The sequence below is a fragment of the Choloepus didactylus genome, chromosome 2 (assembly GCF_015220235.1).
Source record: "Choloepus didactylus isolate mChoDid1 chromosome 2, mChoDid1.pri, whole genome shotgun sequence".
Taxonomy (NCBI): Eukaryota; Metazoa; Chordata; class Mammalia; order Pilosa; family Megalonychidae; genus Choloepus; species Choloepus didactylus.
In genome coordinates, this window is record NC_051308.1 from 152,983,566 (window position 1) to 152,998,716 (window position 15,151).

General features: G+C 39.9%; 1 protein-coding gene across 5 annotated transcripts in view; it reads right to left on the reverse strand.

Annotated features, from left to right (window-relative positions):
- Positions 1–15,151, reverse strand: part of LRRC8D (leucine rich repeat containing 8 VRAC subunit D) — a 132,501-nt gene that overhangs the window by 98,226 nt on the left and 19,124 nt on the right. For 4 of the 5 annotated variants that reach the window (XM_037826681.1, XM_037826678.1, XM_037826679.1 and 1 more), the window contains exon 2: positions 8,685–8,832. The gene's annotated coding sequence lies outside the window, so the exon portion shown is untranslated. Of the gene's footprint in view, positions 1–8,684; positions 9,031–15,151 lie in introns of those variants that run through there. The other variant, XM_037826680.1, reaches the window with a different exon arrangement.

Here is a 15,151-nt window from a genome sequence, read left to right on the forward strand (position 1 = left end):
GTCTCCCTGCCTTCTTTGACTCTTCCTCTTTCTTTGTGGAAGAAATGGAGATGTCCTTCTATAGATAGTGGTGATGGTGCTGAATGCATAACTACGTGACTATACAGGGAACCAACGATTGTTTACTTAGGACGGAATGTATGGTATGTGAACAAAACCATCTTAAAACAAATGCGATGATGAAGAAAACCTAAGGGCACTATACTGAGTGAAATAAGACAGACATGTAAAGGCAAATATTGCAGGGTCTCACTGATACGAACTAATTATAATATATAAGCTCATAGACATGAAACATAAGTTACCCAGATATAGAATGAGGCTAAAGAATGGGGACTGTTTGCTTATTATCAGCAGAATGTTCAACCAGGGTGAACTTAAACATTTGGAAATGGACAGGGGTGATGGTAGCATGTTGCGACAATAACAGTGCTGAAAGGTGTGTGAAGGTGGTGGAAAGGGTAAGCTCGGAGTCACGTATGTCACCAGAAGCAAAGTTGGAGGTTAAAAGATGGAAATGTATGAAACAGTGAATCTTATGGTGGACAATGTCCATGATTAACTATACAAATATTAGAAATCTCTCTCATGAACTAGAACAAACGTATGACACTATAACTAGAAGTTAATAATAGAGAGGCATATAGAAAAAAAATATACCTATTGCAAACTATATACTACAGTTAGTAGTATTTTAACATTCTTTCATCAACAGTAACAAATGTACTATACCAAAACTACGAAACAACAATGGAGGGGGGCATGGTTAGGGGTATGAGAGGATTTGAGTTTCCTTTTTTTGCCTTTATTTCTTTTCTGGAGTAATGAAAATGTTCTAAAATTTGAAAAAAAAAAAATAATTGTGTTGATGGATGCACAATTGTGTGACGATACCATGGGCAACTGATTGTACACTTTGGATATTTGTATGATATGTGAACAATCTCAATAAAAAAAAATGTGTGTGTGTATATATATACATATATATATATATATATATATATATATATATAAACAAAGTGGGGCAAAGTAAACTTGGAGATAATCAAGCTGAAACTAAACTGATGACGCTTTTCAAATAATAAGGAAATATCTATAATGAACACTCATCCAAGAGTATTCAGCCATGTATTAGAGCATCACACTTCACAAAACATCATTCAAAAGCCACACCAGGAATACATATCACAGCTCTATAAACACATGCAAAGCACTGAAGAAGAAAGAGAAGTCTTTGAAGTGAGACACACACACTGCCCGACAGAGATGACCAAGTGTGAAAGGAAGCTTATAACTCCAAAAAAAAAAAAAAAAAAAAAAAAGGCAAAAACAAGAAAAAACTGAAAGGTAAATGTAATGTAAGAAATGTCAAAACTAAATTAAACTATGTATCAATTAAGGAATTAAAGAATGCTCCCAGATGAGAAAACACATTTCTAGAAAACACATTTGCACGTGTAAAGAGTAAATACACTAGCAAATAACTACAAGAAATCTGCCTAAAACTAATCTTAAACATATTGGAACTTTTACTATATCAATCATGCTAATAAGGTCAAGTAATATACTTGTATGTGTAATGAGGAGACATACTTCAAAGCCATAGTAATTTAAACAGTATGTCAGGGCCCAGGAACAAACAAGTAAGCTAGCCAAACAAAACAGAGATCTCAGAAAGAGACCTGTGTATGTGCATTATGTGCCACAGAGGGGACATCAAAAGTCTGTGGAGAAAGAGTGGATTATTTGAGGAAAAGTGGATTATTTGGTAAAGAGTGTTGGGAAAACTGGCTCACAATATGACCTATTTAAAAAAAAATTAAAATTGGCTTTATACCTCATGTCTCACCTTCAAGAGTTTAAAAACCCAAATGATAAAAGTAAATCAACAAAGCTAACAAAATAAAGTGAAGAGAGACTACATTTGTAATCTCAGAATAGGGAAGGGTTTCTTAAATGATTCAAAATGCACAAACCCATAATAAATTTTAAATTTGATGGATTCCACTACATTAAAATTAAAGATTTTTAAAATTATTATTAATGAAAAGTACCACAGACAAAGTTATCAGAGAAACAGCATACTGGAAGAAGATATCTACACTATCTGAAACTAACAGGGATTAATTTCTAGACTATACAAAGAACTGTGAACACTCCCTTAAGGAACTTCTTGCCAGAAAAAAAGGCAAGAAATCTAATAGGAAAAAAAAAAAAAAAAAAAAAAAGAGCTAAAAATATTATGGTAGTTTGAACTTGTATCGTGCCCCTGTGGGTGTAGAACTATGGTGGGTAGGACCCTTTTGCTTAGGTTATTTCAATTGAGATATGACCCACCCAATTCAAGGTGGGTCTTAATCCTCTTACAGGTATCCTTTGTAAGAGGATAAAAGAAAGAAAAAGTCCCCAGAGAATTTTAGAGAAAAACGCTGGAGAAGCTAGGAGAGGACACACAGGAAACAGAGAGGAAATCACTGAAGGAAGAGCTGAAAGCAATGAAACCTGGGAGAGAAGGACCAGCAGATGCCAGCCATGTGCCTTCCCATGTGACAGACAATCCCAGATGCCAGCAGCCTTTCTTCAGAGACCAGGTATCATCCTGTTGATGCCTTGAGTTGGACATTTTCACAGCCTAAGAACTATAAATTGTAAGTTAATAAATTGCCATTGTAAAAGCCAACCCATTTCTGATATATTGCATTTTGGAAGATTTACCAAACCAAAAGAGTTATGTACAGATAATTCATGGGAAAGGAAAAAAAAAAAATGAAGTAGATGAAGAGATGCTCAACCTCAATAGTAAACAGAAAAAAATGCTAAATAAAACTATAAGGTACAAGTAACATCTATTGGATGGGCAAAAACCAGGAAATTTGCTAATAAAAAAGAAATCCTCATGCAATTTTGATGGGAGTATAAACTTGACAATCGGCGCAGTTCTTAGTAAAATTAGTATGCCTGTATCCTATGATCCAGCAATACTGCTTCTGTGTAATATTGCCTAAAGAAACTATCACAAATGCCAGTAAATTCCATATACCTAGGGTCCATAAGAAAAAAGAAATGAATACATACTGCATGAAAGTCAAAATATTTATAATATGCTGACTCTTCCGTGTCCCTATTCCTAACATCTACATATTGTCTATGGTTTTTACTTAACCATTGGGGAAAAGTTAGGTAAGGCTGAAAAAACTATTGCTTCTCTTTATCATTTAGGTTAGGGACAGAAAAAGACACCAATGTTTAACGAGGAAAATATTTTAGCGTTGGGGATTGTACAAACCTGGATTTGAGTGCAGGCGCCTTAGCTTGTCCATGTGACCTGGACAAGTTATAGTCTGCCTGCCTCAGTTTCTTCACCTATAAAACAGGGATAATACCCTGCAAGACACCAGCAGAATTAGAGACAATCCATGTAAAGGGTCTGGCACAAGCGAGGTATTCTGTAAATAAGAAGTGATTATTTTACCAGAAAGAACATCATGTACTAACCCTGATGGGTGTAGGTGCCCTGCCTCATCCTCGAAGCAGGATACCAGAACTCAGCAACAGGCACTGAAAAAGGAGACTGATTCAATATGAACCTATATGCCAGTTTTTCCCACTGTATAATAGGGATAAATAATAACTCCTCCAGCACAAACTGAACACACATTGTAAAGATTAAGGTTGGGAAATGAATATAAGGCAGCTTGAGGTGCTGGTTGTGACAGTGAACGTGATTCTGCAACTGGTGTCAGAGTTCTGACTCTTCAAACACGAGGAAGGAATATTCACAGAAGCACTGTAAGGGTACTCTGAGAAGAAATCCAGTTATCCATGACCAAGTAACTGCAAAGACCTCAATGAAAAACAATTAACCCAAAACAAGATCAGCTGCAAAGTCAGGACTTTTACACATCCCCTATTCAATGTAACACAGAGGAAAAATTCCAACTAGGAATCTTTATAACCTGACGGCTATACTTTTTACATCACCATCGCAGCATTTCTAGCCAGGAGCAGTTTTACTTTGGCCTCGATTACCAACCTATGAACTGCTGGGTGCTGGGAGGCGTCTGGAGACTGAATTCCTGACTCACATGTATATGTACTATTTTACAAATGTAGGAAGATGCTGAGGTCTTTATTTACAATACATACTCATTTGGGTGATAATAAATAATAATTCTGTCACTAAACCTTTTGCAATCATCAGAGATAAGAAGTAAAACTCTGAGCAGGTCAAGATCTTTAAAATCTTTCAGTGTTAAATAAAAGCACCTTATTTTTTGTAAGGGTTGAAAACCACTGCTTTAAAGTTTAAATTTTTGGAGAAGATAATTCTCCTTTTATAATGTACATGAAGGAAAAAGAGAGGATTTTAAAACAAGAAAATCTTAACTCACATCTATATCCACTCCCAGTCCTCTCTTGGCCATTAACTTCACCTTGGCATTTAACATCAAAGTTAGTTACCCTTTGGCTCTTAGCCTCTCTGTTGGAAGAGACACATGGATAGTTCACAAGCCACTGCAACTCACCAGCACAGGCAGCGATGGCAGTGCACTGTGTGTTAAGAAAATATACATGTCAAGTCATTCCTCACTTATGAAACAAAGAATACTCACTTTATCTCTTCCCTCCACTGGACACAATTTTTTTAATTAAATTCAGTTTTACTGAAATATATTCACATACCATACAGTCATCCATGGTGTACAATCAACTGTTCATAGCACCATCACATAGTTATGCATTCATCACCTCAATCTATTTTTGAACATTTTCCTTACACCAGAAAGGATCAGAATAAGAATAAAAAATAAAAGTAAAAAAGAAAACCCAAATCATACCCCCCATCCTATTTTTCATTTAGTTTTTTCCCCCATTTTTCTACTCATCCTTTCATACACTGGATAAAGGAAGTACAATCCACAAGGTTTTCACAATCACACTGTCACCCCTTGTAAGCTACATTGTTAAACAATTGTCTTCAAGAGTCTAGACCACTGGGTTGGAGTTTGATAGTTTCAGGTATTTACTTCTAGCTATTCTAATATATTAAAATCTAAGAAAGGTTATCTATATAGTGCATAAGAATGTCCACCAGAGTGACCTCTCAACTCCATTTGAAATCTCTCAGCCACTGAAGCTTTATTTCGCATCCCCCTTTTGGTCAAGAAGATGTTCTCAATCCCACGATGCTGGGTCCAGATTCCTCCCCGGGAGTCATATTCCACATTGCCAGGGAGATTTACACCCCTGGGAGTCAGGTCTCACATAGTGGGGAGAGCAGTGAGTTTACCTGCCGAGCTGGCTTAGCTAGAGAGAGAGGGCCAAATCTGAGCAACAAAGAGGTACTCAGAGGGAGACTCTTAGGCACAATTATACGCAGGCTTAGCTTCTCCTTTGCAGTAACTAGCTTCATAAGGGCAAGTCCCATGATAGAGGGCTCAGCACATCAAACTGCCAGTCCTCAAATATTTATGAGAACATCAGCAACATTCCAGGTGAGGAAGCCCATTTTCCGCATTTTCCCCTAGCTCCTCAGAGGGGCCCTGCATATATATATTTTTATTCTCCACCCAAATTACTTTGGGATGTTGACACAATTTTATAGAGGGGAAGTTACAGACCACTCAGATAAGACAATTACTCTACTGAAAAGAATGTCTTATCCAGCATTTCCCAAGGAGAATGTACTCCAAATTTTAATCAATATTCTTCTAACTAAAACACAAAATCCTAGCTAAAGAGAGTCCCAACTTTAAGTACTTCAAAGATAAGAAAAACTTATTTCCATATGGGGACTAGTACAAAAATATTTAATATATAATTTAAAGTATATATATGTTTACCCACATTTTCCCATAATGGGAATTTTTCAGTGGGTTATCCTGAACTGGCGTGAGGAAAGTCGTGTATGGTGGGGAAGAGTCATATACACAATTAATTAATCTATTTATTTATTTATTTATTTATTTTCTGGGACATAAGCTGCCCTGGGGGTAAACAAGAAGTGTTGAGGGTTTTTTTTAACTCTATAAAGGTAAAATTTGCTAATCTAACCCCACAAAAAGACCTCATGAGACATATATAAATCAAAATATGCCATTAGAATTTTGCAGCAGAATACCAATTACAATCATGCAAACACAACTAAATCCAGTCACTGACAAAGAGGAAGTATAAATTTCAAACATGCCAAGAAAACAAAAACAAAAAAATGAAAAAAATGTATGGTGGGCAGAGCCTGAGAGGAGAAGAGAAGAGCACCTGGAAATTAAGGTAAAACTTGCTGATCTTGAGTCACTGTTAATCAACTCTCTTTTGGAATGGCAGAGGACCACCTTAATTAATTAGCATTACCATCTCTTCCTTAGACAGGAAATTTCCAGATTACCAAACAGCCAAGGATAAATAAAAAACCCTTTACAAGTTCCAGCATTTCCATGTACTAATATGACCACTGAAAAGTCATATCCTATCAGCCTCAGTTTCCTTTCCCCATAAAATGGAATAAAGGAAACCTATTTCACCAGGCTGCTGAAAAGAGCAATATATTGTTAATGAGATCCAGGAAATGTGCTCTGTAAAATGGCAATATAGAAGCCGGTTATTATTATTAGCAGGTTTAAATTCTGCTACAGTGGGAGTAAATCCTGTTCCTTGATAGATCTGGAGGTTCACAAAGGCTGCTGTATCTTGGAGCAAAGTAACAGATGTTGACGAAAGTCCCCAGAGAAATTAAGGAACCAGAGGGCAAAGAAAATAACTTGGTATAAAAACAAAGGCACAACTAAGGTTGTACACAGGTCTTTCAACAATATCTCTTAGTGATTTGTTTTCTCTTTCAATCTAGTGATGTATTTGCCAACGGAAGAAGCATAAACACAGATATCTCACAACTGAATTCAAATTTAAGAAGTCCGCATCTGTCCGTCTAGAAAGAATGAAATTAATTGCTCAGTGCTCATAGTATACATAATCTTGGCTACTTACCCCTAATACAATTATGACAATTATTGATATTTTCACAATGTTCAAGCAGCTGCATTTTAAGAGATCAAAGTTCTGAAGGGCTACTGGAATAACAGGAGCATATAATTAAAATTACCTCCATAGTACTGATATGGATAAAAAGGAGGATAGTACAAATCTACTAGGCCACCTGCCTATAAGATTTTCCTTTCACAGCAAAATTAATTATGCATAAAATTTAGTTTAATATAAAATTTTTAAGCATTAAAATGTTATAGCCAGCATTTCATACCATGAATTTAATTTCTACAACTAAGCCTGCCTTCTGAGGAAGTTTGGCCAGCCAATAAAATGAAGGAGTTCAGTACACATAGTAAAGTGATTATGCACATTCTTTGCCTTCCTGCTACAGAAAGAGACCTTTCTATGGCAAAATCTCATTTTCCTCCCCTCCAGTCATCTGCTGCCATTACATCATACAAAATAAAGAGTAAAATGCTACTGGTTTTAATAGTGCTCAAATATTGAATTTGAAGACTTACAATTCTTTCATCAAACTGAGTCTTCTCAACCATCTACTACCCCTTAATGTCCCTTCACAAGATTAGAGTTTCACCAGGTAGATAAATACAGGTAGCGAAACAACGCCAGGGTTTCACTGGGGGAGAAGTTAATTTGACTGAGTTTGCAGAGAGGTGCAGCAAGGAAATGAAGACACAAAAAGACTGTAGTATAAAACCACCCTTCTCTCTAGTGTTTTGTTACCCACCTATGAACATTTAAGGTGGAGTAAGACATGGGATGTGAAATTATGATCGACCTGGTGAATTTTAGAAAGGTCATTCTCAATTTTACCTTGATGACAAAGGGCATTTAATAAAGACGCCTGGCTCACATGTTTAAAAGTACCTTCTGTCTCACCAGGGGGAACCTGGACAAGAAACCACACTGGAGTTAACGAACCAGACACCAGACTAAACACCTCAGAGCTCGCTGCCTTCCCTCATTCTTGGCAGCAACCTTCCTGGTAAGTGCCTACCTAGCGCCTCCCCTCAGTCTGTGATGGCCTGCCTCTCCCCTAATAGACAGCAAAGAGCCAGCTCCTCAGTTTCTCCAGCTAAAGAGGTGGAATTTCTGAGCCTGGACACCAATGACTCTTGCTGCTCTCCTTTCCTCCTCACATCTCTGCACCCACAACTCACCCTCTTCCTCTATCTACATCCCACCCCCTCACCCTCATACCACCCGAAATAACACCTAGTAGAGTCAAGCTTCCCAGAACATCTATATACATAACTCCGGGCCAGCAAGTGAGGAACAAAGAGCTGCTGCTTCACGCAGCAGGAGCAAGAGGAGGAGGAGGAGGAGGAGGAGGGGTGGAGAGGGCTGTGGGAGACTCCTGGAAGCCCAAGGCAGAGGCAGCCCAGGGCAGCCACGCCCGGTAAGCGCCGGCCCGGAGGAGCGCCTGGGGAGTCCGTGGACACAGAGCCGGTCCAAAACCTCCACGCCCGGGTCCAACACACAGGGGCAAACTGCAGCAAGAGTTTTGCAGAGACCCTTGGGTGACAAAGCAGTAAGAGGGGGTGGGCGTCCAAGGTAATACATCCAAGTGAGGCTACAGGGCTACGCTGAGATCCGGGTCGGCTGCATACTCCGGTGGCGGCCAGTGACAACCCAGCGCCCGGCCCTGCGGGCTCCCCGACCCCAACCCAGCGCACCTGGACCAGGCGGCCACCCTGCTCCCTCAGGGCGCTCTCCGGGGACTCAGCTTCTGGCGGGCTCCGGAGGCTGGAACCGGCGGAGATGGAGAGACTTCACTCCTCCATTCTGGGACCCGGCAGCACGTTACAGACAGCCGAGCACTTCCTGTTTGAAAACACAGCGGGGGAGAAAGAGCGAGAGAGATCAGAGTATTAGCAGAGTGGAGGGAGGGGCGCAGACCAGCAGGAAGGGAAGATGAGGGGGCTGCGGGCTGCATAACCGCCGGCCGCCTGGCCATCGTAGGCACCAGGCGCTCTCCCCCGCGGGCGGAGACCCCGTCGCACCCGCTACCTCCGAGGCTGCCACGGCCTCGGGCCGGGTCTCCCCCTGCCGGCGGCCTTGCCACAAGCGCGCTCGCAGCTCTTCCGTTTCTAGTCTCTGCCTGGGTTCTCCCTCTCCCCACGTGTATCTAAAATCAATGGAATCCACGCTTCCTCCCGGCACCCTGAGTCTGCCTTCTTTTTCCTTCTTTCCTCTCCCTCCGCCACCACCCGGAAAAAATCACCTCGGGGAAGGTATCAAGACAAGACTCTGCCTTTCCCGTGGAGTGGAGGCCGAATTTATGCAAAATTTTAAAGTTAACAGCCACATCCCAGTGAATCCACGACAGCCCAGCAGCCCAAAGAGCTTCAGGATGGGAAATTACTTGTCTTGTATATCGCTGCCTCCAAAGAGAAAGCGTTGCTGCAAAAAACTGAGCAACTGAGCTGCCAAGCACTGCAAAAAAAAAGCTACAAAGTATTCTGGGTTCCTAGGGTCTCTCTACCCTGATGAACCTCACCCTCACAGCCCCCTAACATTTAAATATAACAATTCCACAAGGAAACATAATCTTACGCTTTCCTCCAGAAAACTATTCAGTATTTCTCTGTCTGTATGACTCATAGAGAAGCTCCAATTTTCTTGAGATTACATTCATTTTGTTGACCTCTGACTTTGGTGTACTTCAATGTAGTGTTAAGAAATAGTAAACAGATGGTTTAAGAATGTGCCATATGCAGAGTGTGGCAGCTCTAGGAGTTTGCATTTGTACTCAGTGCCCGGTTTTTGGGCTGCCAGGTGTGGAGTCTGCATCTGTAACACTGCCTGCCTTTGCATGCTGAATCTATCAGGTTACAAGGCACTTACAGACCTGTCTCCAATAAACAGCTCCTTTTATCACCCAGCTGTTGGCTTAAATAAGTTATTCATGTTTCAAAACTCAAACTGAAGAAAAGAATATAAAGGATGGTTATCGATCATAAAAAGCAAAATTCTGAGTCAAGTAAGAAGAAAGTGGTGTATTCAGCTCCTACTCAGTGCTAGACAGCATCTCATTTTAATCGCCTCTTAGTCTTGACATTTCACAACAGATCTGCAAAAAAAGAGAGTCCTAGTCTCACATTCCCAAATGAGGAAATGGAATTAGAGAAGTAGAGTAACTGACCCAATATCTCAGCTAGAAAGTGGCCAAATAGCGTTGAACACACATCTTTCTCAAATATAAAATCTGGGCCATTTCCCCTCACTCTGCAAGCTTCCAAAACCCAGCAAGTTATCTGCAATCCTTTCCCTCATTTCTGAATGATCATGCAAGTCAAGTGCCTTCACAGCATTGAACTACCTAGGTTCTTTAAACACCTGAATAATATGTACCTTGATTACTCGAGCAGAGGACACTGAGCTGTTTCCCATTATCTACCACTGGTTCTATCAGCCTTTTCAGAAATATTTGGTGGCAAAAGTTCAAAAAGTTCCAGGATAACTATTCATACGCCAGGGTACAAAGTCTGTCCAGTTCAGAAGTCAATCAGCTGACTACTATTTGTTCCCTGAATTGTTTTTTTTCTTTAACGGGGCCTTTTTAAGGTAAATGCAGTTCACAAAAACACACGCATGGCCTCAGCTTCTAGTAAACTGTTGAAATTTTCTCATTTTCTTATTCCTTCTGCTTTAGCATTTAGTTCACCTGCCAGTAGCATGCTGCTATAGGCCTCCTGACAGACGACAAGAAACATAGCACATATTAAAAGATGATTAAGAATCTTGGCAGTTAAGGGTACATCGAATGATGAGCAGAATGGTGAACTGTGGTGTATGCATACAATAGAATACTGAGTAGCTACAAGAAGAAATGAAGCTGTGAGATAGGCAACTAGGTGAATGGATCTTGAGTACAATATTTTGAGTGAAGCACACCAGAAACGAGAGGCCAAACATTATAATGCCTCTCTAATAAGGACGAACTATAATGTGTAAACTCTGAGAAATGAATTTTAGAGCACAGCTTATAAGGGGAACGCTTATTGTAATGATCTCTAGATTGTAAGCTCTTACAGCAGTCACATCTATTCCTTAGTTGTAATGGTTATCTCTAAATCCTGAGATGCTGAGTTCCTTGTGTATAACCTGGTCAGTCTCTGTAACTTTGGGTATTTGTGTGACACGACACCTGAGACTTGGAGCTAAAGCTTGGCAGCTACAAATGTCAGTATTACCCTATCTGGCAACTATTGAAATAGCTGAAAAAGAGTTCAGACTTCAGTTAGAGATATGAATGAAGCTAATCTGGTTAGGACTAAGGGAAATCAGGCCAAAGGGTAAAGGACGATACTGACTGGGTTGCTTTTTTTTTTTTTTTTAATATTCATTTTATTGAGATATATTCACATACCACACAGTCATACAAAACAAATCGTACATTTGACTGTTCACAGTACCATTACATAGTTGTACATTCATCACCAAAATCAATCTGACACCTTCATTACCACACACACTAAAATAACAATAATAATTAAAGTGAAAAAGAGCAATTAAAGTAAAAAAGAACACTGGGTGCCTTTGTCTGTTTGTTTGTTTCCTTCCCCCATTTTTCTACTCATCCATCCATAAACTAGACAAAGGGGAGTGTGGTCCTTATGGCTTTCCCAATCCCACTGACTGACTGGGTTTTAAAACTACAACTTCCGTGTGACACCAAGGAAGGAGATGTTTATTTGGTGCAGGATCTATATTTTCTGTAGCACACTAGATAATTTAACTTGTACGATCAATTTGTTTGACCCATAGGTGCATGGAGCTTTGAATGGGAAGTAAGATTTGGTGAGTTGGTACAGGCTGAGGTGAAATCCCAAAACATCCCCAGAGTGACACGGGCAGAGAGTAAAAGTATATTTGCAGGGCCCCCTGAGGAACTGGGGGGAAATGCAGAAATGTTGGGTTATTGCTGATTTTCCCACAAACATTGAGGACTGCCAATTTAGTGGGCTGAGCACTCAATCTGGGGGCTTTCCCTTGTGAGGCTTGTTGCTGCAAAGGAGAGGCTAAGCCCACTTCCAACTGTCTCCCCAGAGAACATCTTTGTTGCTCAGATGTGGTCCCCTCTCTCTCCAGAGAACTCATTCGGCAGGTGAACTCACTACCCTCCCCCCATGTGGGACATGACACCTAGGGGTAAAAATCCCCCTGGCAACATGGGAAATGACTCCTGGGGATTGAGCCCCGACCCAGCACTGTGGGACTGAGAGGATCTTCTTGACCAAAAGGGAAAGAGAGATGAAACAAAATAAGGTTCCAGTAGCTGAGAGATTTCAAATGGAGTCGAGAGGTCACTCTGAAGGACATTCTTATGCACTATACAGATATCACTTTTTAGTCTTCAGTGTGTTGGATGGCTAGAGGGAAATACCTGAAGCTGTTGAAATGCAATCCAGTGACCTTGATTCTTCAAGACGATTGTATAACTATGCAGCTTGCACACTGTGACGGTGTGATCATGAAATCTTGTGGCTCACGCTCCCTTTATCCAGTGTATGGACAGATGAGTGGAAAAATGGGGGCTAAAATTAGATGAAGAATAGGGTGAGATGGAGGGGATGGAAAGATTTGGGTGTTCTTTTTAGCATTTATTTTTATTTCAGAGTAAGGAGAAGGATTAAAAATTGATTCAGATGATGAACACACAACTGTATGATGGTGCTGTGAATAACTGATTGTACACTGTGGATGACCGTAGGGTGTGTGAATATATTTCAACAAAGCCGTATTAAAAAAAAGTAAATGAACAATGGGGGTGAGGAGGGAAAACGGGATGTTTAGGATGTTCTTTTTTATTTTAATTTTTATTTTGTTTTTTGGAGTAATGAAAATGTTCAAAGACTGACTGTAGTGATAAATGCACAACTATATGACAATACTGTGAACTGATTGTACACTTTGTATGATTGTATGTTATGTGAATATATCTCAATAAAATTGCATTAAAAAAAAAGAATCTTGGCAGCGTTGAGACCTCCCAGACACTTGTGGATATAACAAGAGTGCTTTCATTTGGAAATGAGTCACATCCTCACCCACCAACCCACTAGAGCAGCTGGGACGCTGGAGCCATGACACATGCAGACAAACAGCAAGGCAGGGGCTGAGCAGAGGGGCTCCCAGGACCAGCGGGACACATTCCTATGCTTCAGGCACTCACAGTTCAATAAACGCTTATTACTAAAAATTTCCTGAGGGGTCTTAGTATCTTTGTAGGGTCCAGCTCTATCACTACTGTCACCTCCTTCCTTCTCTCAGTCCCTTGCTTACCCTAGTCCTGTCAACTCTTCATCTCTTTTCACAAACAATACTTCTTCCCAAAAGAGCTACCTTTTGGGAAGGTACAAAGCACCTGGTGGGAGGGAAGCAAGGAAGGAAGGCAGTTAGCTCAAAACTACTTTCACTTCTCTCTCATTTTAAAAATGCTGTACAACTGTTAAAAAAGCTGAAAGAGTTCAGACCTCAATTAGAGATATGAATGAAGCAGATCTGTTGAGGACTAAGGCAAATCAGGACACAGGGTATAGAATGATGTTGACCGTGTTCTAAAACTTCAACTTCTGTGTGAGACCAAGGGAAGAGATGCTTATTTGGTACAGGATCTATATTTTCTGCAGCACACTAAATAATTTAACCTGTGCAGTCAGTTTATTCAAACACCATAATTACATGGAACTTTGAATAGGAAGTGAGATCTGGTAGGTTTGTACAGGTTAGTGTGAAATTCCAATATATCCCAAAGTAATTTGGGCAGAGAATGAGGATGTATTTGCAGGCCCCCCCCCCCCCGGGGAACTGGGGAAAAATGAGTAAATGTTGGTCTTCCCCACCTGGGTTATTACTGATATTCTCACAAACATTTAGGTCTAACAATTTAGTAGGATGGGCCTTCGATCTTGGGTTGTGCCCTTGTGAAGCTTACTGTTGAAAAGGAGAGGCTGAACCTACTTATAATTGTACCTGAGTCACCCCCAGAGAAGCTCTTTGTTGCCCAGATGTGGCCTATCTCTCTAAGCCCACTAGGCAGATGAACTCACTACCCTCCCCCCTATGTGGGATATGACTCCCGGAGATTAGCCTGGATCCAGCATCATGGGATTGAGAAAATCTTCTTGACAAAAAGGGGGAAGAAAGATGAAAAAAACAGTTTCAGTGGCTGAGAGATTTCAAATGGAGTTGAAAGGTCACTCTGGAGGGCATACTTATGTGCTATACAGATATCCCTTTTTAGTTTTTAGTGTATTGGAATAGCTAGAAGAAAATACCTGATACTGTTGAACTGTAACCCAGTGACCTTGATTCTTGAAGACGATTGCATAACCATATAGCTTACACGGTGTGACTGTGTGATTGTGAAAGCCCTGTGGCTCACACTCCCTTTGTCCAGTGTATGGACAGATGAGTAAAAAAATGGGGACAAAAACTAAATTAAAAATAGGGTGGGATGGGGGGGTGGAATGTTTTGGGTGTTCCTTTTTACTTTTATTTTTATTTTTATTCTTTTTGGAGTAAGGAAAATGTTCAAAAGTTGATTCTGGTGATGAACGCACAACAATATGATGGTACTATGAATAGCTGATTGTACACTGTGGATGACTGTAGGGTATGTGAATATATCTCAATAAAACTGTATTAAAAATAGGTTGAAATGTTTAAGTGAGTTCAATGAACTAAGTTTGTAAATGTTATCAGATAATAACCAAAGGCCTCTTGAAAAGCAATTGTGGAAATCTGCTAGACCTATTAACAGAATAAGATTTGTAGGATGAACTTAAGAACATACTTAAGAACTAGTGTTTTATTTGTTGTTGTTTGTAACTTCAATAAATTGAATAGTCAAAAAAAAAAAAAACCCACCATAAATAATCACCATGTTTTTAACGACATAAGTATATTTTTAAATACCTTTTGGTATCCCTGCCTTCATTTCTGTTACTCATTATAACTCCAATAGCCCAGAAAGAAAACTCCTCTGAAGAAAAATAAAATTAAGAAAAGGCAAAGGAAACATGCTTAACATGCAGAGCCTTAATTTCTATATTTGGGAACTCATGAGATTAGACCATATAACTTCTAAAATCTCCCCAAGTTCTGAAAAATTCCAAGTCTTTAATGCAAAAGCACC